The sequence below is a fragment of the Peromyscus leucopus genome, chromosome 10 (genome assembly GCF_004664715.2).
Source record: "Peromyscus leucopus breed LL Stock chromosome 10, UCI_PerLeu_2.1, whole genome shotgun sequence".
Classification (NCBI taxonomy): domain Eukaryota; kingdom Metazoa; phylum Chordata; class Mammalia; order Rodentia; family Cricetidae; genus Peromyscus; species Peromyscus leucopus.
The window spans coordinates 45,688,653-45,713,281 of NC_051071.1; the positions used below are offsets into that span (position 1 = coordinate 45,688,653).

At 35.6% G+C, this 24,629-nt stretch overlaps 1 protein-coding gene and 1 long non-coding RNA gene across 6 annotated transcripts in view; one reads left to right on the plus strand and one right to left on the minus strand.

Moving 5' to 3' along the window:
* Pcdh7 (protocadherin 7) overlaps window positions 1-24,629 on the plus strand; it is a 415,069-nt gene that overhangs the window by 156,089 nt on the left and 234,351 nt on the right. The window lies entirely within an intron of this gene.
* LOC119088647 lies at window positions 4,010-7,413 on the minus strand. The gene is made up of 3 exons (XR_005092334.1): window positions 7,267-7,413; window positions 6,996-7,109; window positions 4,010-4,118 (listed from the first exon to the last, which is right to left on the minus strand). It is a non-coding gene; the product is annotated as an uncharacterized LOC119088647 (long non-coding RNA).

Consider the following 24,629-nt stretch of genomic DNA (forward strand, 5'->3'; position numbering starts at 1 on the left):
ACCTCTGGACCCATCCTCCTTAGTTTTGGAGACATAGTCTACTAGGACTTTGGGGAAATAAGTTATGCAAGGTTACTGTCCAGTGGGCACTGGGATTCCTCCCAATTTTGCTTTCCAGCAGTGAGATTAGTCAGGCTAGCACCACTAAACTTTTTAGGTGGGTGGTAGTGATCAAACCCAGAACCTCATGCTTTTACCGTATGCACTTAAGGTTTCTCTCCCTGTTCTTCTGTAGCAGAGACCATTTGGCCATCTTGGTCGCATTGAACTCATTTAGCAATTACAGTTGTTGGGGCTTTGGTTTATTATTAATTCGACTGTAGCTTTTGAATATATATGTGTTCACGGTAGCTCTTACATTTGGTACACCATACAAGAACTTCTACCTACTCTCATTTATTTCCCTATTCCCAACATGTATGTTTTTTTTTAAAGACTCTCTAACCTCTAGTTCCTCTAAATCCCCTTTACACAAGGACCCCTGAGAATACTAATTCATTAGGGCTGCTATTTCAAGGTACCAAAAAAAAAACAAAACAAAACAAAACAAAAAAACAAACAAACAAACAAAAAAAAACAAAAAAACTAAATGGTTGTAACCACAGAAATTTATTGTCTTGGCTCTGGAGGTGACAAATCCAAAATTAAGGCATTCTCATGGCTGATTCCTTCTGATGGCTGTGAGGAACAAGCTGCCCTGGCCCTCCCTCCTTGGCAAGTCTAAGCTCCTTCCAGTTCACCTGGCACTGTTCCTGTAGGCATATCTCTGTGTCTAGATTTTTCCCTTTTAAGAAGGACATAATTTATACTGGATTAGAGCCCACCCTAATGAGCTCACTCTAATTCTGTTACCTCTACAGAGGCCTTCCAAATAAGGTCACACTCAGAGGTTCTGAGCATTTAAAACTTCAACATTACGATCTAGGGCAGCTTGATTTAATCGCTAGCAGAAACTAAGGAGAAACTCACCTCTTTCAAGCCAGGGAGGAGAGAATGGAGAGGCTAAGCAATAGTTCAAGTCACAAATTCTCTTTGTGTCACAATTGGAAGAACACCAAAGTTGTTTTTCTTTTTCACTCCTTTTCTGCGAGTATTCTGCTCTGTCTCTCTACATTAACACACCTGTTTCTCCTACCTAAACAGGCAAATAGTTCTCAAACTTGGACACACATGTTTTGCTGAGAACCATGTGGAAGGCATTTAATCCCTGTTTGCTTTGTTAGTGCTTAGCCCAAGGTTTTTAGTTACAGAAGTAAATATGGTTAATTTATAGATACCTTCTACACGTAGGCACACCATTTATTCATTCAGAAAAAAACTTACTGAGAAGTCTCATAGTCCTGGTGACAGCTAGACATTTACCCTGTTATTGAATTAGGACGTGTGAATAATTTTCACAGCTTTTTCATTCTTGTGCTGTTAGTTATGTAAGTAGCTTCTGACGTTCAGATGCTCTTGAAAAAGCATGTGCTACCTCTAGCTAAGTATGCCTCTGACATTTCTAGGTACTGATGGTGTTCCTGTGATATCTGTGAAGGATTAGTCAGTCTTAGAAAATCCAAATCAGCATATTTCCTCTTCTTCATCCCGGCCACCGACATTCATCAACCTGAATCAGTAGCAGATTGCAAATGCATTAACATCAATCTATAGTGTAGATATTCTTGTCTTTCCCATCAAGTGAATAGGAGAATGCATCAAAATAGAAATTATTTATAGGCAACGTTGCAGTAAACATTTCAAGTATGTGAAATATTCAATGTATATTTATTTTGGGCTTAATATACATGAGATGTGAAAAATGAAGAAAAACTGTTCCTATTACCTTTTTATATTTAAGATCCAAAAATGTTTCAGTGATGATGTATTAAAATACTGTAGATACTTCCACTGCATGTAACACACTTGGAAGGATAGTGTGCTGAAATGCTGTATATTTGTATTATATGCAAATTATGAGGTATATTCATTGGAATTTGGGGCTTAAAATGCTTGAAACCCGAGAGAACAAGTTTTACTTAGGCACATAACTCCAGTCACTTATCTCTGATGTATAATTTATAATATATTCTGCAACATTACTGATAGGTACAAACATGCTAATGTTTTCAAACTATTTTTTGTTCACTCAAAGTCTTCTTAGCAGCAATTGGGGGGTATTATGAAACGCACATGAAGTGTTCTCTTGGAAGGATAGTAAAGGAACAGGAAAGACTACTTAGGATAAACAGACGAATGTAGTATAGGGATTGCTGTCTAGAGGCCATGACAGGATTAGTACTGGAGATGGAGCAGAAAGTTTGACAGGCCAAGGCCAAGCAAAAGTCAGACCCATGTGTGAAGCATGGCTTCCTGTTAAGAAGGACAGGCACTCTCTATCTGGTGTCAAAATCAGAAATAATTAGGGAAGAGATGTGAAAAGTGTCAAGGAGTAGTAAGAATCTTCCAGAAAAGAAATTACGTTGCCAACTCTTCTTGTATTGATTAGCAAGAGTTGTGTAGTAAGAAGAAGAATTTGTAGCTGTCAAAGAAAGACCTGCCTAGGGCAACATTCCCCGTGTGTAATAAAAATAAAATGGTAATACAGCTTGAAATAAAAGAAAGTCAGGAACAAGCCTGTCTGATAGGCAGATAGATCCTTCACCCTCTCAGTGTCAGCTTTTCCTAAATGGACTCTCAATTGGGTGTTTTATAGTTCTCAGGGGTCCTTCTCTTTTTCTGGTTGTTCCTTTGTAGATACCCCCATCCTACCCCACTTTGTCTGCAAACACAAAATCACCATCTCATGGAGTCTGTTTCTGCTTTTCCATCTATTCATGTCCTGCTAACTCTCCCACATGAGTGAAGGATAGAGGAGCTGGCTTTGGACCATTAGAAACTGTATCACTTTGACCCATGTTTTGTTGCTCACACAGTTAAGTAGATTTATCCAGTTGAAGGAAGTTTGGAAGATGTAATCTTTGTGGGCTTTCTTGGACTCTAGAGATCAAGAGAAGGGTAGAAAGAGAAAGGAAACATATAGCCAGTGGCTTTTATCCAAACTGTTATAATATGGGCTGAAAGGACTTTCTATCTCTTCATGGCTAAATGAAGAGAGACATATGCTGATTGCTATGAAAACAGACCTTGAAACTTCAATGTATTTTCTTTTTGGGGTATCTGCTGTGGTCTTGTGATTATTTGAAATTTTTGTCAAACAAGATCCTTAGTTAATATATCTACAGAGTGAAAAATATCAAAAGTATGTAGTTTAACAGTATCCAGCAAAAGTGAATGCTAAGTATTATTAAGTAGTTTTAAAAAGAAGTAAAGGCTAAAACCACATGGTTTCTCTTCAAAGTTGTAGTTAGAATAAAAACTCCCAAAGTTTTGTTTCTTCCTGTCTTTCCTTTTTCTTATGTTTTTTTCTCACGTTTCATTCCTTCCTCTTCTTTTCTTTATTTTCTTCTTTCCCATTTGTTTACTCCTTTTTTTAGTTTGTCAGTCAAACATGGATGAAACTGTGACCTGAGTCTGATTTCTAGGCATGGAAACAGTAAGAATGGCTATTTTTCAGGGGAGACATAACCAAAAATGGAATAAGGGAAACATATTTATATTAGACATTTTTATATTTAGAACTGTGATCAAATGAGCCGTACCTGAGGATTTTGGTAAAATTTCTCTCCTAGGCTCTGAGATATTACCACTTAAACAATAGTGTCTTTGAAAGTACATAAATTCACCTTTTAGGCTTGAGTGTGTCTGTACTAGTCTAATTGTGGCATCATGGAGATATGTTTTTTGCATTTGATTCTTAATTTGAATTATACTTTTTTTTGGCAAGAAACCTGACCAATAACAATAAAGCAATCATTGTCAAGATGACATGCAATATTGAACAGATTATGTCCTGGTTATATTTACATACTCATGATTCTGCCACCTGCAAATGTTGGCTTCATACTGAAGGTAGTTTTTCACAAGAAAAAGGAAGTAGAAATTATATACAAACATGCATCATCATTTCCTCTTGATTTTCTATTTAAAAAACAGAATTTCCTTGCTTCTTCTAATCTGATGACACATTTTGGATTATAGACTTCATTGACGATTTGATTAAAGTTAGGAATATGTCCCTGGAAAAAAGAAAACACTTAGATAACATGTTTTTGAAATATTTTTTCATACAATTTCAGTGGCAAACAGATACCCTACACCCCACTAATAATTTCTATTTCAGAATCTAATGCTTGGAAACTCCTATTTTTATCAGTATGTTACAATGATGTGTAGAATATGTAATGGAATGCCTTTTAGGTGTTTTACAATTACAATCAATTTTAAAGTATTGGAGAAATGCAATACCTAAGAATAATCAAAAAAGTTCAGGAGGTTTAACTAGCTGCCATAAAATATACAGTGAATGAAGCCAGCCAGTCCACACTTTTCCTCTAAGGGTTAAGATGTGTCAGTGGAAAAGGGAACTACAGAAAAACAAAACAAAACAAAACTCAGTTTCCATGCTCTCTGTAGAAAGTTTATGTTGCAAAGCTATTTTCAATATAAATTCCTTAATTAAAATAGTCTGACTAAGCACAATTTCATTGTCCAGATTTAAAGCACATGTAGACTATGTATAATTTGTTATATGGCACAGAGTTGTCATAGTTGTGAATCAGTGGCAAACACTGTGATCAGTATTAGCATCACTCTATACCTTTGCACCAAATTCCTATTATAGTTCTTTATTGGGTGAGGAATCATCTCCTGTGTGTCATACAGCTTGCGGCAAGCAAAACAAATATAGAAGCATCAGTCCTATGCTGTTGGCATCTTCTTTCGTTTTTTTTTTCCCCTTGATATTTGTGATGGTTTGAATTGATTGTCAGCTTGATAGGATGTGAATCATATAGGAGATAAACTTCCAGGGAATACTTGTGAGGGACTACCTTGATTTAATTGGCCTATGTATCTGAATGTTAGGTGTTACCTAGGTTCAGCTAAGTGAAAAAGGAAGAGCCAACTTGCTGGAGAACATTGAAAAAGTAACCTGGACACTAGTATTGATTTCCCTCATCTTTATTCCTGTGGATGCAATGGGAGATGTTGCCTCACCTTCTCACACCATAGTGAACTATAAAAGTAAATTGTTTCTGTGTTTTTGTGAGGGAGTTTTATCACAACAGCAAGACAAGTTGCTGTGGAACAATCTTTTTATACACTATGAATTATGTATTACTCTCATTGGCTAGTAAAAACCTGATTGGCCATAGATAGCCCAGGCTTGTTAGTATTTTCTCTAATTTTGTCAAACACAAACAGACTAGATATTGTAACTGTAATTCTTACCTAATAACATTTTTTACTATATACAATTTACTATGTTAAAGTTAAAATTTTTCTTTTTTTATTTAGACAAAAAGGGGGAAATGCTGTTGAACTTTTTGTACACTATGAATATATATTACTCTCATTGACTAGTATAAAGCTGATTGGCTGATAGCTGGGCAGTAAGAGATTGAGGTTGAGAGCCAGACTAGGAGAATTCTGGGAAGAGAAAGGGCAGAGCCAAAGAGTCATCACAAACACAGAAAAGCAAGATGAGAGTGTCATACTGCGAAAAGATACCAAGCCATGTGGCTAAGCATAGATAAGAATTATGGGTTAATTTAAGTGTAAGAGTTAGCTAGTAACAAGACTGAGCTATTGGCTGGTCATCTATAATTCATATTCAGCCTCTGAGTTGGTTATTTTGGAACTGATGGGCAGGAAAGAAATGTCTACCTACTAGTAACTACTGCAGTATCATAGATATTTAATTTATATGAAACCTCATTTTATAGCTGTACCTTTTTGGCAAAATGCAGGTCAATAATTTCCTCTTTAATTAACAAGAGTGATATACAGTAACAAAGATAAGAAGTAGACGTGAACTCACATGAAGTAAACAAGGAGAGTGCAGCAGTAAATTGAACAAAGTACTTCACTGTGTGTTCAGAGGCTGTCTTGTTGCTGGTGTGATTGAATTGGGGACTTAAATGAAGATATCCCTATTTGTTATTGTTGTAGTTACTGTCACAAAACACCTGACAGTTATTGTTAATGGAGGAGAAATTTATTCTGATTCAGTTTAAGGGAATTTAATGTGTCACTCTTGTGAAGCTGGTGTTTAGTGGGTCACTGGCAATGGGAACTTGCTGTCACCTTCTCACATGTTCATTACCAGGAAGCAGAAAACTTATTAGACTAAAGTTGGGTGGGCTATTATCCTCAAGGCCTGCTCATTAGCAACTTCCTTCCTCCAGAGAGTCCCTACTGTTTGTAAGCTCCACAGCCATCAAAACAGAGCTGCTAGCTGGGGATAAAGTGGTAAAAATTCACGAGCTTTGAGGAATATTTCATGTCCAGTCTGTGCTCAACCTCAAACATGGTCATTTCACCAGTTCTCCTGTCTCTTCTTTGTGTTGGCTTTGCTGTCGTGATCTGCAGTGGTCTCCTTACATTCAAATGTACATGTTTTTAATCCCAACATGATCAGATTAGCTCTAATTGAGCCATACATCCTTCCCGAATTTTTGTATATGCACCTCTTTCTCTCCCTCCCCTCCCTCTCTCTGTGTGTGTTATGGTATTGGTACAAGTTCATGAGTGCTCAAGTTCGCATCCCTGAGTACATGTCTAAAGATCAGAGATAAATGTCATGTGCCTTCCTCAGTCATTTTTAGCCGTATTTCTTGAAGCAGGGTATTTTATTGAACCTGGAGCTTGGCATTTCAGCTTGGAAACGCTTGGCATTTCGTTGGAGCTTGGCTAGTTCCTCCAGAGTTTGCCAGCCTCCATGTCTCTCCTCAGTGCTTCGATTAAAAACCTCTGCCACCACAGCCCGATCTTCTGTGGGTGCTGGTAAACTCGGGTCCTCAAACTTTTAGGGCAAGCATTTTCCATTGGTATTCTCTCTACAAATTGCCCCTGAATCAGATTGTTTGAGTAAGGTAGGGGAAGAAATAACAGACCTTTTTTTCTTCTCAGTCACAACCAATGGCCTGCAAGTAACAATGCAGACAAGAGCTGGATGGGTTGTAGGTGCAGTTACTGACCCGGATAATAGTGTGCTTAGCATATCATTCCTGGAACAAAGAGGAGAGAAGAATGACTTCACTTGCCAACTATCTATTTTCTTACCACAAGAAGGATGAGTCCTGGTAATCCAAAGGAACAGCTACCCACATCTAAGCACAGCATGAAGAAAAGAAACAAAAACAAAAACAAAAAAAACCCACTCACAGTTACAATAACCAGAGGTCACTGAGGAATTTGTGTCAACTCTAGCACGCATTAGGAACCATTTTGTTCATTTCTAGCCATCCTCCACCACCATTTCTGGCTCTGTGACTGCAGTTAGGTCTCTTAACGGCTTTGGAATGTGGTGTTTGTGTGCCTAAAGGAGCCCTTTCATTTAAGAAATTACTTTTCCCAGAAAATTGAAGAGTGCTTTCAATAAGTCACACCATCTGCTGTTCTCATATTAAGTTAAAATTGGCTAAAATTGAATCTTCATTCATCTGACTTGCCGCTTTCACCTTCACAACTTTTGGCCGTGTTGTTTGAAATCAACCCTTAGTAATAGCCTTTCAGTTGGTAGGGCTGAAGTTCGGGGCCCTTTCCTAAATCTACAGTATTTTCCCATTTGTACTACTTCGTTATTGACTTTCATGATAAGAAAACGAATATAAAATTAGAGACCATATTTAAATAACAGTTCTTTAACATTAGTCATATAACTGCCACCAAAGCTGAGGGGTACCTTGAAAGGTCATCAAATGGAGGAACATCTCCATCGGGGTGCTATAACCTGGGCCAATAATGATGGGAACAGTTTCCTAATTGTTTTTGGGTATGTTAACTAGAAACCTGTCTTCTATGTACCAGGTGGCCAAATAAATAAAATATAGACCTGGAGAAGTTCCCCTCTCTGAAATTTAGGCACATGGGAAAATAAATATTTCATTGCATGCCTTACCTTTTGAAGAGCTGAAAGAAGATAAAAAACAAAACACAATTTTTACTTATGGAAGTCACTGCCTTAGCAATAGCTGTGATTACTGGAACATGAACTCATGCCAAAGGTTAGTAGACTCTTACCCAGCATTCCCAGTAATCTTATATCTGTGCTAACTTTAACTCACGTCTCAAGTGTTTTATAGTTTCCATTTTATCACTGGAGTCTCTTATTGCCCACAAATCCAGTTTAGAAAACAGAGGTATCCCATATGCCTTAATGTCAAGGAACTGTTTTTTGTCTTATATTGTAGAAAATATTTTCCCTTGTTATCTGTCAGTAGGCCATTTTATTTTATCTTTTTAGACAGTGAATTTTCTTATCGAGTGTGTGTACTTGCACACATATATACACCTTTCTCAGGAACATTTTTCTATTTCACTACACTGACTTTTCTAAATGTCTCAGAGTCTCATGGAGGTAATTAGTAAGAATGAATTGTTATCTGCTCTTTCATGGTGGAAAAAAGCAAGGCACATAAAATTTAATTGATGTACCCACTCAGCTTGTTAGTGGTAGCATAACCAAACAACATTGCTCAGGTACTTCCTGGGGATATGTATTCAAATAAAAGATGTAAAATCTTCCATCCATTCTCCATCCATATGCAGGATATTCCCTTTTTCCTTGAAATTATTTTAGATTAACTGTAGGCCTAAGCAATTATTGAGTCATAGATTTGGAATTTAGGACCTCAGTGTATTTGTTTATCACACCAGTGTGAGGAAGGTGACATGGTACTGTGTGTTTCTCATAATTTTTGAGTCCTCTGGATATTGAGAACTATTTCCATGGCAATGAATAGACAGCTGGACATTTGTCTTGCATTAGCTTGGACTTCATTGGATGTGCTCTGATATTTTGTGTTTTGATATTTTGTATTTTCTTTTTAATAGTGATATTGTGTACTAAAATTATTTCATGCCATTCTAAATGATTATGGCTGAAAGAATGAAACACACTAATAAACTGAAAGCAACATTGTTAGAGACATATTGTTTCCAAATTTCTTGGCGTTGTCATTTCCTTACAGACACTAATAATCTTCTCACAGTCTTAGAATTTCCTTACAGTTCTCTAATAATGAGCATGACCATAGTTTTACTGAGTTTAAAATGGGGCATTCCTCCTTTGCACAGGCTTAGCAAATAATGAGTAAGAAAACTGTGAGAAGAGCTAGTATTTCTTAGTCTTTATTGACAAATCTGTCCCATTTGCCTTTCTTATTTTGTTGCTTTTATTCCATAGGGGGAAGGATTTTTCAAAGCATCTCATATTCTATTTTATTTAATATTGTCCATTAGACATATTGTCCTATGTTAGGTATTGGTATACTTCCTCTCTGTTAACTTCTTAATACTATAATGATATGCATACATGGAGTAAAAGTAATAAATACACTGTCCACTTTCCATGAATGCTGTTGATGTCTGTATGCAATGAGAGTTGAAACTATTCACATTTCATGTATGGAAAGAGACATGAAGTTCTGCACACACTGATGTGGATACAGCATTAAAGCTAAAGCAATTTGACTCCTGTTCAAATGACATGGTTTTCAGGTGTTTTCCTGTTTCTCACATATACATGTTGATAAGCAGGTAGTGTGCCACTGCACTCAAGTTGACTCAGTTTCACCTTTTGTTTTGTTGCTTATCAGCATGAAAAAAATCAGACAAGTGACTAAAACTAATTTTCTCATCTACAGCAATGTAGTTGTGGTATGTGTTTTTGATGAATTAAGTAAATCATCAGTATGGAATGCATAACACAAATCACATAAACAGCATATTGAAAGGATAGACTATCTTTTAGTTTTTCAATCTCTGTCTAGAGTATTTCTTTTGAAATGTTAATTTCTCTCTTTTTCTCTTTCTTTCTCTCTCCCTCCATCTTGTTTCTCCTCCTCTTTCTTTGTGTGTGTGAGCTATGAACAAGGCAGTCTTATACTTAGTAAATAAAACAGTGGACTGCTAAAGTAGCTATGACTTAATAATGATTCTCTGTTGGTGATACAGATATTGGATTTCTTGAAATAGCTATTGTCTCTTTCAATATGAATTCTTAGTGCTAAGTTTTTTTTATAAGCATACTTTCATCACAATGAGTTGAAGCTGAAACTACCTGTGCGTATTTTTCTCTTCTGTATTATGCTGCAGGATTATCAAGCTTGTCTTTACATCCTAAGATCAACAACACTGAAATACAGTAGGCACTCAATAAATGGTTATTATGCTGTCTAATACACTGAAACTACAGTGTGAAGTGTCTAATACAATTTAAGGCCACAGCAAGGTAAACACATATTTGTTGTCTACAGAATGTCATGTTTTCCCAAAGGCCTTCATTAAATGCTCAAGAAGACATATACTTTGTATTCTCTAGTATCTCTTTTTCCCTCTAATAATGTTATATTCATGTGAATGCAATTTGACCAAAGATAATTTTGTTAATTTTATGTTTAGTTCAAGGATGCTGTGCATAGTCAGTCTTATGTGGAAAGATTTCTATGTCAGAATACTACACAAGTGAAATTGGACCTGTACTCTTGCACTACATGATAGTATTCAGAATTTTATAACAGGAGAAATATTGGGCCTTTTATAAATGGATCTATATAAATAATTCCATCATAATTTCAAAATTTCAATGCTATCATTATTCTCTGTGAGGTGGTTTAATAAAATACGATAACAACACATATATGCTGAATGTGATAAGCCTGTAAATATGAGAGTCATGTTATATTTAGCCACAATAATTAATCAATAAAATTCAGTTTGAGAGATAATTCTATAGGTGAAATAGAAAAAAAGAAAATTCTGTTGTTCAAAAAAAGTGAACTCTAATGCAAAAAACAAGTGAGGTAGAGAGAAAAATCTATACATTAAGGATGCATTATAATAAATTGGCAATGTGTAGAAAATTTAGGTCCAATTTTAAAAAAACATAGAGCAAAATTTATATGTAGATTGGAAACAATTGAAAATACAAATAATGGCTATTTAAAAAGAATTATTGTGAATTGAGTAAAAAAAAAAATGTGACTCAGTTCCAGAACTCTGTGTTATTCAGATAGATGTTAGAGTATGGATGGAGTGAGAAGATATCTGGGATTCACTTCCTGGCCACTGGGAAAGATGGGAAAAATAGGACAGATGGTTCTTGGCATGATACCTGTGGAGACAAGACAAATGTGTCCATTAGAACATGCACTACTTTGTGGAATTTTCCATATGACTGAAACTTTTCATTGCAAAACAAGCTTGAAAATTTACTAGACTTTATTTTATAACTACTCAATAAACTGGTAGAATTCTGAGCTAGAAAACAGAGGAGCTTTAAGGAAACATATGTGCTCTTGTTTGAAAATAAAGGAATGCTTGGAAAGGTTAGTTGAATATTCTTTGGCATATATAAAGGCCATATATTTCACTACTGATTTCTTTCATCAGGAAAGCTGATATTTAGGAGCTTTATCAAATTTATCTTAGACCATAACATACAAAGTTCAGAAATTAAACAATAAAAAGACACACATAGTGATGTTCAATGGTGTAAATAAGAATGCAGTTTAATTTTTTTTTTTTCAAAATTTGTTGTGAACTTAGCAAATGTCATAGGACTGCTGTCCTCCTGTCACTGGAACAACATGGCATAACTCCAGAGGCTTGTATGGCACAGAAATTTGTGTCTCCCACTTTTCGTGTCTGGGAAGCCTATAGCGAGATGCCGGCAGATTTGGCATCTGGTAAAGTTCTCTTAGAACATAACAACATCAGACTGGGCACTAGAGACATAAATCAGCACCAATTTAAGAAATAAGCAGTTTCATTGTGTAGATAAATATGTAGATGAATGGTTTCAGGACAACAGGATGAGTGCAATAACATATACAAGTTGTCAGTCAAATTGGCATGTGCATCTATGGAAACCCCATTAAACCTTTGAAGTGATATATGCATGTCATTTACTTGTGGTGATTTAAATTATACAGTTCAGTCATTATTCACAAAAAACTTTATGGAAATATTTGCTTCTAACCAATATCTTTTCAAAAATATAGACATGAAAATCACAGTCTAAGTTATAATTTATGCATCCAGTGTATCTGATTTTCATTTAAAGCAATTCTCATTAATTTAATTTGAAGTATTCTGAAGCTGGACAAATAGATAATTGTCTTATACACTTTAAGTACTTTCAATTGTGTGCTTAATATAAATACTTTATAGTTGTATATTACTTATAGTGCATTGTGTTTTATGGGCCAGTTTAAAGATGGAACTGTGGATTGTGTGCAAAGCGTTTGCAGTTCAAGCATGAAGACCGTAGTTTAGATCTCCAGCAGCCTAGTGGACAGTTGAGCCCACCTATAATCCTGGCTCTAGGGAAGAACAGAAAGGAGGTCTCTGTGTCTTTTTCCCTGGGTTTGTTGACAGACACTACCTCAGGGAATGTAATGGAGAACAGTGGAAGAAAAGACAGAACACCAACCTTCAGGCTCCACATGCACACACATGTAATGCACCTGCCCATATGTACCCTAAACATGAGAACAGACACACTCACATCACAAGCAAGCACATGCACAAAATACAGAATTGGTTAAGATCTCATCATTTATTATTTTTCTTCATGACTTATAACCATAAGTTTTCTCAGGTCCCGCCCAACCCCTCAGTCCTGCAGCCACTTATAAAATAATCACCCAGAGGCTCAATATTAATTGCAAATTATATGACCTATGGCTCAGGCTTCTTACTAGCTATCTCTTATAAAATGTGATTAAATCACTAGCAACCCACAGAATCAGCTTAATGATCAAAGGAATTTATTTGGGAGTAAACTCACAACCACGGCAGATTTATTGTAGGATCTGGGAAAGCTGAGCTATGTCCTACACTGAAAGGCTTGGTCCAAGATCTCAGCATCCAAACCACGAGGTAGCTAAGAAAGAGCCCCGCATACCATCCAAGGTGTTAAGGGTCTCTGGTGGCCACGCCACAGGGTCAGGTACCTCAAGGTCATAGGCAAGTGTAACAGTTACAGCTGCCTCATTTGGTGTGGTGCTTTAAGGCGTGGCTCAAACAGCCACCCATTACATCAATTATATAGTCAATATCGATTTCTGAGATTTGGACATTTTGAACACTTAAACTAAAACATATGTTATTGTATTTCTGTCAGACTATATAGTGTTTTGAAAGAGATCACTCTTTTGAGGAGCATTATTGAAGTTCAAATTGCTAGTTTATGTTAATAGTTTTAAAGGTTAGGTAGTAAAAAATATGATAATTATGTATAAGTGATTCATACAAACATGTTTTGGGAGAAAAATCCTATTATTTTTATGACTATACTTAAAATCTTACCATGATCCATAACACGTGACATCAGCAGTGTTTTAATAATATATGAATGAAGAAATTAATATCCCCAAACTGTGGAATGTATCTTTACAGTCGCCATGTTAACACAGTTGAATGGGGAGCCTCTCTTTTACTAAACATAACAAAGCAACATGGTGAAGAGAAGTTCTGAAGGCTGGTAATAGGACTACAGGAGATACTGTGTAAATGCCTGATGAAAAATAAAAGCTACTGTATCTACACAATGTACGATTTCTAGCCCTCTGTGTTTCTCTTTCTTTGGTTCCCTATCAAGGAGGCCTATTGTTATTAGCTGTCATTTTTAGTTGTCTATGAGCTCCTGTCTGTTGATCAAGAGAATTACTTTGGTTTAATATCATGGTCCAGCAAAGGGATGTCACACCTTGGAGGTCTAGTGACTGTTTACAACCTCCAGTGAATCAGAGTCAGCACTTAATTAAATTGACTGAATATGTTGCTTGTCTATGGGGAGATTTGATCCTGATGCTATAAATTCTGTCTCTGCTTTACTCAATATTCAGTGCTGTAGAGAAACACTACTCCTGATGTTATCAAACCCTAAGAGTATTTACTACATGTATAATTTGTGGGGCTCCTAGTTATGTGGATTAACTGGATGTTGGTCAGGATCTTGTTACCCTTAAAGGCTTTCTCTTCTTCCTAATGGGGGACTGATACTGCCTGGCGCATTCTAATTCTCTCTCTCTCTCTCTCTCTCTCTCTCTCTCTCTCTCTCTCTCTCTCTCTTTCATTTAACTGTACAAAGAACAGCAGCTATAATAAACTGCATTAAGGAAGGGAAGCAAATAGCCAAAAGGCATTTGCTTAGCAATAAAAATCTCCTAATTAATTGTATGTTCCTATAAACTAGTTGAATCTGACTTTTTTCATTTAGTCTTTGATTGGCTGCTTTTTGTTATTGTTGTTGTTGCTGCTGTTGTTTTTTCTTTTTTTTTTTTCTTTTATGTGTTGGGATTGTACTCTCCAGAGAGTCTGGGGTATCATTATGCCAGGAAGCATCATGAGAGAGGACTATCATTTTGTTATGTAACAAATCAGACTTCTACTCAGTTTAAGTGGAAAATAGTCTATAAAACTGTTGAAAACTGACATCAATTTTACATAAAATAGACAGAAAAAAGGAAAGTCTACCAAAAATATGAATGTTGAATATACTAATTTTATATTAATTTAAGTATGTTATCAATGAAAAATATGGGAAAAGACTGGCAGAAAATATTTACTGTTTATAAAATAGACTGCACAAAAAGATTCTATAAACTACCCATGGATGGGTGTATATAAAAAGGAAGAGTATTGAGAAGAAAAATACCACATACAATCTTTCCAGAAATAACTGGAAAGATACTAAACTTACTATAATATTTCTCAGTGAACTAGAATCTGAAATATAATGATAACAAAGCAGAACTCTCATTATTAAACAAAATTCCAAGGAGAACTTTATTAATTACAAATTATTCTGCACAGGTCTATTAAAAATGATAAAATTTTAGTACTCCAGGTCGCTTTACTTTGATGGATCCAAATAATCTGGCATTCATAAGTGAACAACACAATGTGAACTGAATAATCACATTCTAATGTGTTAATATGAAATTTCTCATGCCTTTGGTATCAAAAGTTATGCACACAGGAAACAGCACAGAGGATCTAAATAATTGTATTGTTTCCTGAATTGGAGAAGGCAGATTGGCAGATGCTGTCATGAATTAGGACACTCAACACCTGTTAATTAAATAGTATAACTGACCCAGCAATGTATCACTTCATACTTACCAAGACATCTTCCACTCTACAATGAAAACAGCCATACTTATTTGTTTCTGCCTATAATTTGGCTATTACAGTGAAGTGAGATCATCATTGTTTAAAGAGTTCTAGGAATGTTGTACAGTCACCTTTTGAAGATAAGCATTGTTAGGAAAAACTTATATTCTTTTTTTACTCTATGTATTATCTATCACAGTCTATATATTCTCAAAATTATCAGCATCCAGTTCTTAAATAATTTTAAAATTTCCAAGCAATGCTAGTGGTAGTTTCACTTGTAGCATATTTTAATTTTCCAAACGTTAACAATAAATTTGTTTGTGAGAGTGGAAATCTTTCTCTCTCTCTCTCTCTCTCTCTTCTCTCTCTCTCTCTGTGTGTGTGTGTGTGTGTGTGTGAGAGAGAGAGAGAGACATAGAGACAGAGATAAAGAGACCTACACAGAGAGACAGACAGACAGAATGATGAGGAGGTGAGGAGGGAGGGAGCAATGGAGAGAGAATCACTTTGGGGGTGTGTAGCTAGAGTTTTCCTGCCTTGACCACAGTCAGGACAAATCTCTGTCACCTAACAGTCCCACAGTCTCTCAGACCCAACCAGGTGAACACAGAGACTTATATTGCTTACAAACTATATGGCCATGGCAGGCTTCTTGCTAACTGTTCTTATAGTTTAAATTAATCCATTTCTATAAATCTATACCTTGTCATGTGGCTTGTGGCTTACCGGCATCTTCACATGCTGCTTGTCATGGCAGTGGCTGGCAGTGTCCCGTCCCTAGCCCCCTTCCTATTCTTTCTTTTCTCCTTTCTGTTAGTCCTGCCTATACTTCCTGCCTAGCCACTGGCCAATCAGTGTTTTATTTATTGACCAATCAGAGCAATTTGACATACAGACCATTCCACAGAAGGGGTGTAATAAATTTCACAGAATGGTTAACTATTCGGTATGCTGCTATTCATTGTACTATATGTCTATAGAATTGGCAAATTGCTTTTGTTTCTCAGTTGGTTTATAGTTTTCTTCAAGTTGAGCTGTGAATTCAGCCATTCAGCTCCTTTTCTGGTCTGCAGGTGCGTGAAATAATAATCCTGTAGAAATCTGACTTGCTATATGTGTGATTTGAATGTTTCAGTTTCCTGGTGGTAAGGTTCATTTTGTTGAATGTTAGTATCTAACAAAGAATCTTTTGCCTCTGCTTCCAGAAATTATAATCTCATTTGTGGGTGAAATAAGGAGTAAATTTTGCTTAAATAATGTATGTGTATGGTTTATTCTGTTACTTAAAGTACTGTTTTCACAGTATAATTTGACAACAGTGTGCATAATTCACCATGCTTTAATATGTTAGATTAATATCCTGTAGAGTGATAATGTTCACTACAGGTTTGTGCAATCAGTGGGATAGAGAGAGGTTATTGATGGTGATAGCCATTCACACTTCTTTAGGTTATTGCTCAAGGTGCTAGACAGATTCCTAACTGTCCCTGGAGAAATAAAACAAAACCTTTTAATATTCTTCATCGTATCTGATAGCAAATTATTTATTGTATGAGATACTTTATTTTGGTTCTGAAACATGATTTCTGCTGGAACATTAATCTTGCATGCAAATAATCACGTTTAAAAGAAAGCCTTCAGGGGCTGGAGAGATGGCTCAGCTGTTAAGAGCATGGCTGCTAATCCAGAGGATCTGGGTTTAATTCCCAGTACCCTCATGACAGCTCACAACTGTCTGTAATTCCATTTCCAGGGAATCTAACACTCTTATACAAACACACTTATAGGCAAAACAACAATCATATAAGAAGTAAATAATTTACTTTTTAAAAATTATAAAATGAAAGTAAAGAAGAAAGCATAGGGTTTACATAAAACTAGCTAAGGCAGTGTGAATATTTCTTTACACCAGATACCTTCATTCTGGAGCAAAGATCTATCCTAAAGAACATATCTGCTGCTTTAAAGTACTATCAAGCACAGAAACGTTAGGAGAACTTTCCCCCTTTATGTTTAGCAAAGCGCATACTAGTGAATTACAGCATAGTCTTCCTAGTTCTGTAGTTTCTGGGGAAACTCAGGAGATGAGAGTAGGGTACTGGCTAAGCTGATACCATCGGTTAAATTTGGCAAAATAAGAACTAACTTTTGCTGTCACAATTTCAAAGCTTAACCAAGTAAGAGATGTTTCAGTTGTTAGTATCTCTTGTAAGGAATACATCATGACACAAATACTTATATTTTGAATGTGAATTTTGGGACATTGTGAGAAGAAAAAGCAACTCCAGGAGCAGAGAGACTCAGAACCAGTGCCTGCACTTTGTATGCTTCGGAGCCCAATGTTAGTCAACATCTCTGAAAAAAAAAATTCATCAAGAGAAAAGCTATATATAATCCTCTGTCATTTTATTGTGTGTGTAGTTACTTGCTGGGCAGTGGTGGCACACATCTTTAATCTCAGTACTTAGGAGGCAGAAGCAGGTGGATCTCTGAGTTAAAGGCCAGCCTGGTCTACATATCAAGTTCCAGGACAGACTGGGCTATACAGAGACACCTTGCTTCAAATAACTAAAAAAAAAAAGAAAGAAAGAAAAAAAAACCACCCCAAAACCAAAACCAAAGACAAATAACCCCAAATTTCTCTTTACTAAAAAGTTATAGTTTTTATTTTTTTTTAATTTCAATTTTAGTAATATATCTAATGTCAGCTTCACCTTCTACTGTGGCCAAATGAGTAATGATACAGACATTTTTGTTTCTCACTAAGATAACAAAATTTCAATAGGAACATTAAAACATTTATGAAAATAATGAGCACCCATCTGATACTAATAATATTGAAGGGTATAAAGACTCTAGACTTCTGAAGAACCTTCTAGATCTGTCAGCAAGACATGCATAAATAACCAGGAGAATATTGCTATATTTATTTTACAGTCTTATATGTACATCTTTAGTGTTCTGTAACATAATTTCAATTAGTAAAATAAAAATATTTCAAGTTAATTCAGGTGAAATATTTTAAAAATCAGATTAAAAGAGTTTATGAGCAGGCAAATGATGATAATATCTGATATGCTTCTAATGTGGTTTAGATTACAGCTAAATTTTCCCTAATGGTATCTGTTTCACAAACTTCAAACTCTTATACCTCTATAAACCTTACTTGCCCTTATTCATTTTGCTTCTATTCAGAATCAGAGCAACATGTCTGTTAGCTAACCTATAGCAAAGTTTGAGCAGTTGTGTGGGTTTTTTGTTTGTTTGTTTCCTTGGAGCATTCTATGATGTGGGATATCTCCCTTTTTTTCCAAGCACATCTAAAGATGTAGAAATATTGAAGCAAGTATCCTTGAGTATTGGCTCTAAACTAGTTTGATGCAGATTCTCTTTTCCTGCCGTCTTATTCATCATAATTTATACGATAAAACAGTCTAAACAAGAGCAAGCACACTCAAAGAAATGATGCCATCAAGGATGGATGTGGCTAGTCTGGCAATTCAATATGCCAATAATTGGAAACACTATCAATACTTTATTTTCCCACTCACTCAAAATGATTCATCTGTTCATGAATTATGGAATTCTAGGTCTCATAGCACAGGCATTCAGAGCACTCCATCCACTCTGATAAGCAAGAGTGATTCTCAGTGTATAATAAGGAGTTTCAACAGGTATTGCTTCATTCTGAACACATAACATAGCTCATTATTTTGATGACATGTTTATTTTCTTTTCATTTATATTGTGAAAGACTTCTGACTAAATCTCTTTATATTTGCATTTTGGACTGTAAATTTTGAGAGAGTATTTATTGCAATTTAGGTATATGGATTTGAACAGGCACAATATTCTTACTGTGATATGGAAAGCAAATGAAATTTAAAAGGACATTTGTTTGAAGTTTTTATCGGTTCCAATGCAGCTTAGTTGTTGTTGATTTCGGATGGTACTCAAATGCTGGCTGACACTGTTCTGTAATATTTTCCCCCTTTAAAGCTTTCGGTCACCATGAATGAGAAAAATAAACTCTATAAATGTATAAATTACCTTGCAATTTAAACATAAAAAGGAAACTTTATCTCTGGCACAAGAAATGATTGTTTTTTTTTTTCCTTTTAGTTTTACATATGATAAGTAATTTGACCAATTAGGTATAGTAAAACCACACTAATTTAGACTAATTGTGCGGAAAATTTTAATGAAGGAGTGGAAAATCTGATAAAGATTTAAAGAAGGATGTACTTTTTCCAGAATATTTACTGTGTCTCTGAAAACAGCTAATTAAACCATAATTTTGATGTAATATATGACTTTTACTAGAAGAATGTGATTTTTTTTTTGCAATTTACACACAATTTTTCACATACACAGAAACCAGCACACTTTTGAAATGTTAGCCAAACAATTCTCACTTCTTACCTGCCCCCTAGGAGCCTTTTTCACACCAGCAAATTGCCTCACAAACTCCTCTTTCAATGATAATACAAATATTTAAAGAACCTTGAAAATGTGAGATTTAAAAAAAAAAAAAAAACCTCTCTCATTTATTGCTTCATTCAATCAACAATATCCTGAGTGTAGTAGTATACTTAGTCATAAACAAGAAACTTGTGATTTTTGCACTTATTCAAAAACATCGATAGAAGCTTAACTTAGGGAATCCTGATATAAAATCCTTGTTAATCTGCATATTGATGTCCTTTAATACTTGGTATAAGATAATTACTTTAACACTTTAATAGAAATAAAGTGAAGGCATTTGGTGTAGACATTGGTTGAATATATTTCTCTCAGTTGCAGACTTTTAAAACATGGCTAGAACTCTAAGTTTTCAAACTTTCCTTAACCAAAGCTGTGTAAATTGATAATTTTGATCATGATGGTAGATAATAATGATAATCAGGTAAAATGAATTGTAAACATACATAGATGTTTATCTAGCTGTAATAAATCACATTGGTCAATACTGTAGACAAATAAAACGAATTTAATTTACTTTTCTGTAGTAATATCCTGGGAATGGTATTAAGAGTGCTCCTGGGTAGTTCGGAGAAATCATTTGATACAATGCATTTGATTCTTTAGTAATAATGGAGCACATCTTCACAGCCTGGTTAATAAGCTGATTTCAGACTTTTAGTGGTCTGTCTTACTCATGTATCTCTGATGAACACCGGACATAGTACCTCCCTTTCCCTGAAGGGTACACTTTGTTGTGAAATCCTAATAGGAAATTTGAGAAGCTAAATTTTCCAATTTGCCATAGGATAAATAAACATTAAAGAATAGAGGTCAGTCAAATTGAGTTAACATGCCCTTAGTTTGTAACCATAAATGTAACCTCAAGAGAAAAAGCTTGAAGGAAATAAATGGTCATAGATTGCATTTCATGGCTTTTCTTTTTCCTTTCTTTTTCTGTCTTTCTTTCTTTCTTTCTTTGTTTTTTTTTTTGTCAGGGGATTGGCTTGATGTAGACTTGATCTCTGGGATCTTTAAAAAACTTGAAGGAGGGTTTTGAGGTACTGTTCCAAAATAGAACACTTGGCTGTTATGCATAGCTGTAAGTTTCTCTGATCTTGCTCAGCCCATGGTCAGGATGAATCTCTTCCACCCACATCCTGCAGCAGCTTGGTCCTAAGTAAACACTTTACTTACAAACTGTATGGCCTATGGGTCAGGATTCTTGCTAGCTAGCTCTTATAACCTAACTCAATCCATAACTATTAATCTATGTATTGCCATGTGTTCCATGGCTTTACCTGCGTCCCATTATATATTGTTCCTTGGATGGTGGTTTGATGTCTCCCCCAACTCTCCTTTCTCCTCTCACTATCTCTCTTGGATTTTTCCTACCTGGCTCCATCGTGCCCTGCCATAGGCCAATACAGCTTTATTTATTAGCCAATGGGAGCAAAACATATTCACAATATACAGAAAGATATCCCACAGCATTTTCCCTTTTCTGTCTAATCAAAAAGGACAGTTTTAACTTTAACATAGTAAAATTACATACAATTGAACAGTTATCAAGCAAGAATTACAGTTACAATAGCTATTCTACTTGTATTTGACAAGTTTAAAGAAAATATTCTATTATCTATTCTATATTTATGTGTCTAAAGTTTCATATTTACTAATTTACTTTTTATCATAACCAATGAAAATTATAACTGTCTAGTCTTCAACTACACCAAAGGCTCTACAAGGATATAATAATTCCTGAGTAAATAGAAAGTGCATGGCAAGCAACTTCTACAATTCTAGAAATGACAGAGACATCTGGCTACCTGGACAGTCATCCAATGTTCCTCTGTAATGTTGGGGCATCCATCTTCAGCCTATAGACCTAGAGTTCTCAGTTACTTCTCCCTGTGTCTTGCGGAATGTCTGGCAGTCTCCTCTGTGAAGCATGAACCTGAAGGAGCATCTCTCCTTGTTTTGGCATAATTTAGTGGTCATTTTCCTATGGGTTCCGTATGTCCAGTTTCTACAACATCCTGCCAAGCAGTCAAGGCAAGGGCACTTCTTTTATCCCAATGATTAACTTTTGCCACAAAGAAAGCAACCTCCATTAATGGGTTTCTTCACTTTCCATCATCTTCTTTGAAGTAGTTTAATGCTGCTAGGAGCAGATGTGTCTCATTGTCCAGGAAAGTCTAAGTTCTTAAAACATTTTAAATGCTATGTTCTATAGGTCTTTGAAGTGTTTGAATATTATCTACCTAATTAAAATATACCTATGTATATCTAGAAAACCTAACTAACATGACTATAAGTTTAATTATCATAGATGATTAATTACTAATCTGTATTTCTTAATTATACATTACAATTTTAAGAGTGGCATAAACATAATATGTTAAACAAGAGTAGAAGTATACATACAGTATAACAAAATTAACTTTAAATTTTTATCAATAAACCAAAATCCATGGCAATGTAAAACATTTCAAACAACTTGTTGCTGTTTAAAAGTAGATTCAATAATCTACACTTTTATCCTATCATTTTTATATCAGACATTTCTATATCATACCCTCTTTTCTTTTTTTAGAAAGAGATTGATGATGACCAATAACAATTTATAACCAAGCTCCTAAACAAAGACAAACATCCATAATCCATTTTTGGGGATTGTGAGCATAGTATTCTAGGCTACTTTGTGCTGATTGGGGGTCCTGTAATCTTTGGGGTTCCTGAGAAAATCTGAGATAATGGTCAAGTTCTGGGAAGACTAGCTATAATGTTTGTTGATAGATACCATCTGTCAAGGTTTAGGAGGTCTCTCTTGATCAAATCTGATCCATCTTAGCCTAGAACAAATCTGCCGCCTCTTGCTTCCTGTGGAAACAAAAGCATAGCCTCCTTTCCAAAGCAACATATCCTCAGATCCAAATTCTGAATTCAAGACATCTTTAAAGTCTATATATTGGTTTAATTCAGCAGCCTTTACAATCAAATGTCTCTGTCCAGTTAAAAAGTCCCAAAGACAACATAATCCAGATTCTTTGTATAATTTCCATCTTTACGTAGTTTATTATATTTTTTATGTATTTTATTTTTTAAGACTTATTTTTAGGACTATATCCTTTCTATTTTCTCTCTCAAGCCTAAGTACCTTTTACACACATTGCAAACTGTTTAAAGTTTTTTTTTTCCCATCTGGATCTGTCCTGTTATGTATCTGTAGTCATTTTTGACCAGAAGAAATTTTAAACTGTGAAGCTTCATGGCTAGGATAAAAGCAGCAGCAGCCCTGGGTGCTGGTTCTGCCTCATTCTGCTTTTCAACATGGCGCAAGTACTATGAGTAACACTTACCTCCCCAATTCTGGGAAGCAGTATAAAGTCTATGTCTGTGTTTCTAAGCCCATGCATGGCTGTGCTCCCAGGCCCATAGGCATCTGATGGGAGAAGCCTCTTTGTATCATGTATGCCTGGCCAGTCAGAGACTGTGGGAGTCTGCCATGCTGCCGCTGAAGCTCACTGTGCCCAGAGCATGCGTCTCTATACTGAAGTTCTGCATGAGACCTAAAGTAGGAAGCTGGCTCCATTTTTGAATCTCTTATTAAGTTCTCTTAGGTTTTATATGGAAACTCTTGCCAACACATCAGGCACCAAAATATAGCCTTAAGTTTATCCAGTCCCATCCAGCCCATACAGGTATGGGCTATAGCTACTTATACTCAGAGGCTTATATTCCAAACTGTATGGCCTATACTTCCATTTATGGCTATCTAACTCTTTCTTCTTAATTTAACCCATTCTATTAATCTATATGTTGCCACATGGCAGTGGTGTTACCAGTCTGCTGGCATCTTGTTGCTCCTCAGGCAGCCTGGCATCTCTCATGACTCCTCCCTTCTCTCTGTATCTCTGCTTAGAGTTCCCATCTGACTGTAAGCTTTCTTGCCATAAGCCAAAACAGTTTTATTTATTATCCAATGGGAGCCACACATATTCACAGCATACAGTAAGACATCCCACAGCAGTTATGAGTGAAGGAGTCTTCAGCACTGGGAAGAAAAAACACACAATCTGAAAGAGGTACTAAATTTATGGCTGACATTTGTGTTCTGAGACTCAGTTCATTCATCTGTTAAATATGGTATCAGACATCAAATTGAAGTATTATCAAGGTTGGCTCCAGTTCTGTTTTTTAAGGGAGAGCATATAGGAACAGTAAGGTGGAGGACATCTGTGAATGAGAGATCAGCTCTTCTTGAATGTCATTTTTAACTTTTCAGGTCAAAGATTTCTGCAGTATGTTTAGAGAAAACCTCTGACCCCTATCACAACACTATAGAAGGCAGTGCTTGGGTTGGAGCTGGAGCTGAAGTCTTCATTTTTTTTTTTTTTTTGACAAATGCCATTTTACTCCCACTGAGATGGAGAGGCCATAATGGATCATACATCTATTCAGTGGTTCTTAACCAGCACTTTTACATTATAGAAGAGAATGGAATGGAATAGAATGAAATGAAATAGAATGGAATGAGATTTGACAGAAATAAAGTAATATAAATCAGTGTTCTGCATGAAGTAACAGAAAATACAGTTTAAGGAGACTTCCCTTTCATGTGGATGTGAACAGGATAGCATTAGAAAGTTTATTTCTTCCTGTCATCAATGATTTTTTTTTTAAATTGAAACCCTTTATACTGAATTACATTATATTTTAAGAAGGATTTTGCAGAACAATGCAAATTCTTAGACATTTCTCTCCCGATCCCTTTAAATGTACCTAAAGTCACTTTATAATGAGTGACCCTAGGGATAGTGCTACATACTCAATTTGAAAAGATAAACTTGACTTTTCTAATATATTTCTGCTAAATAGTCACCTCTCACCTCATTTTCAATTTGTCTGTTATCCCTAGTTCCTTAAGATACATTTGA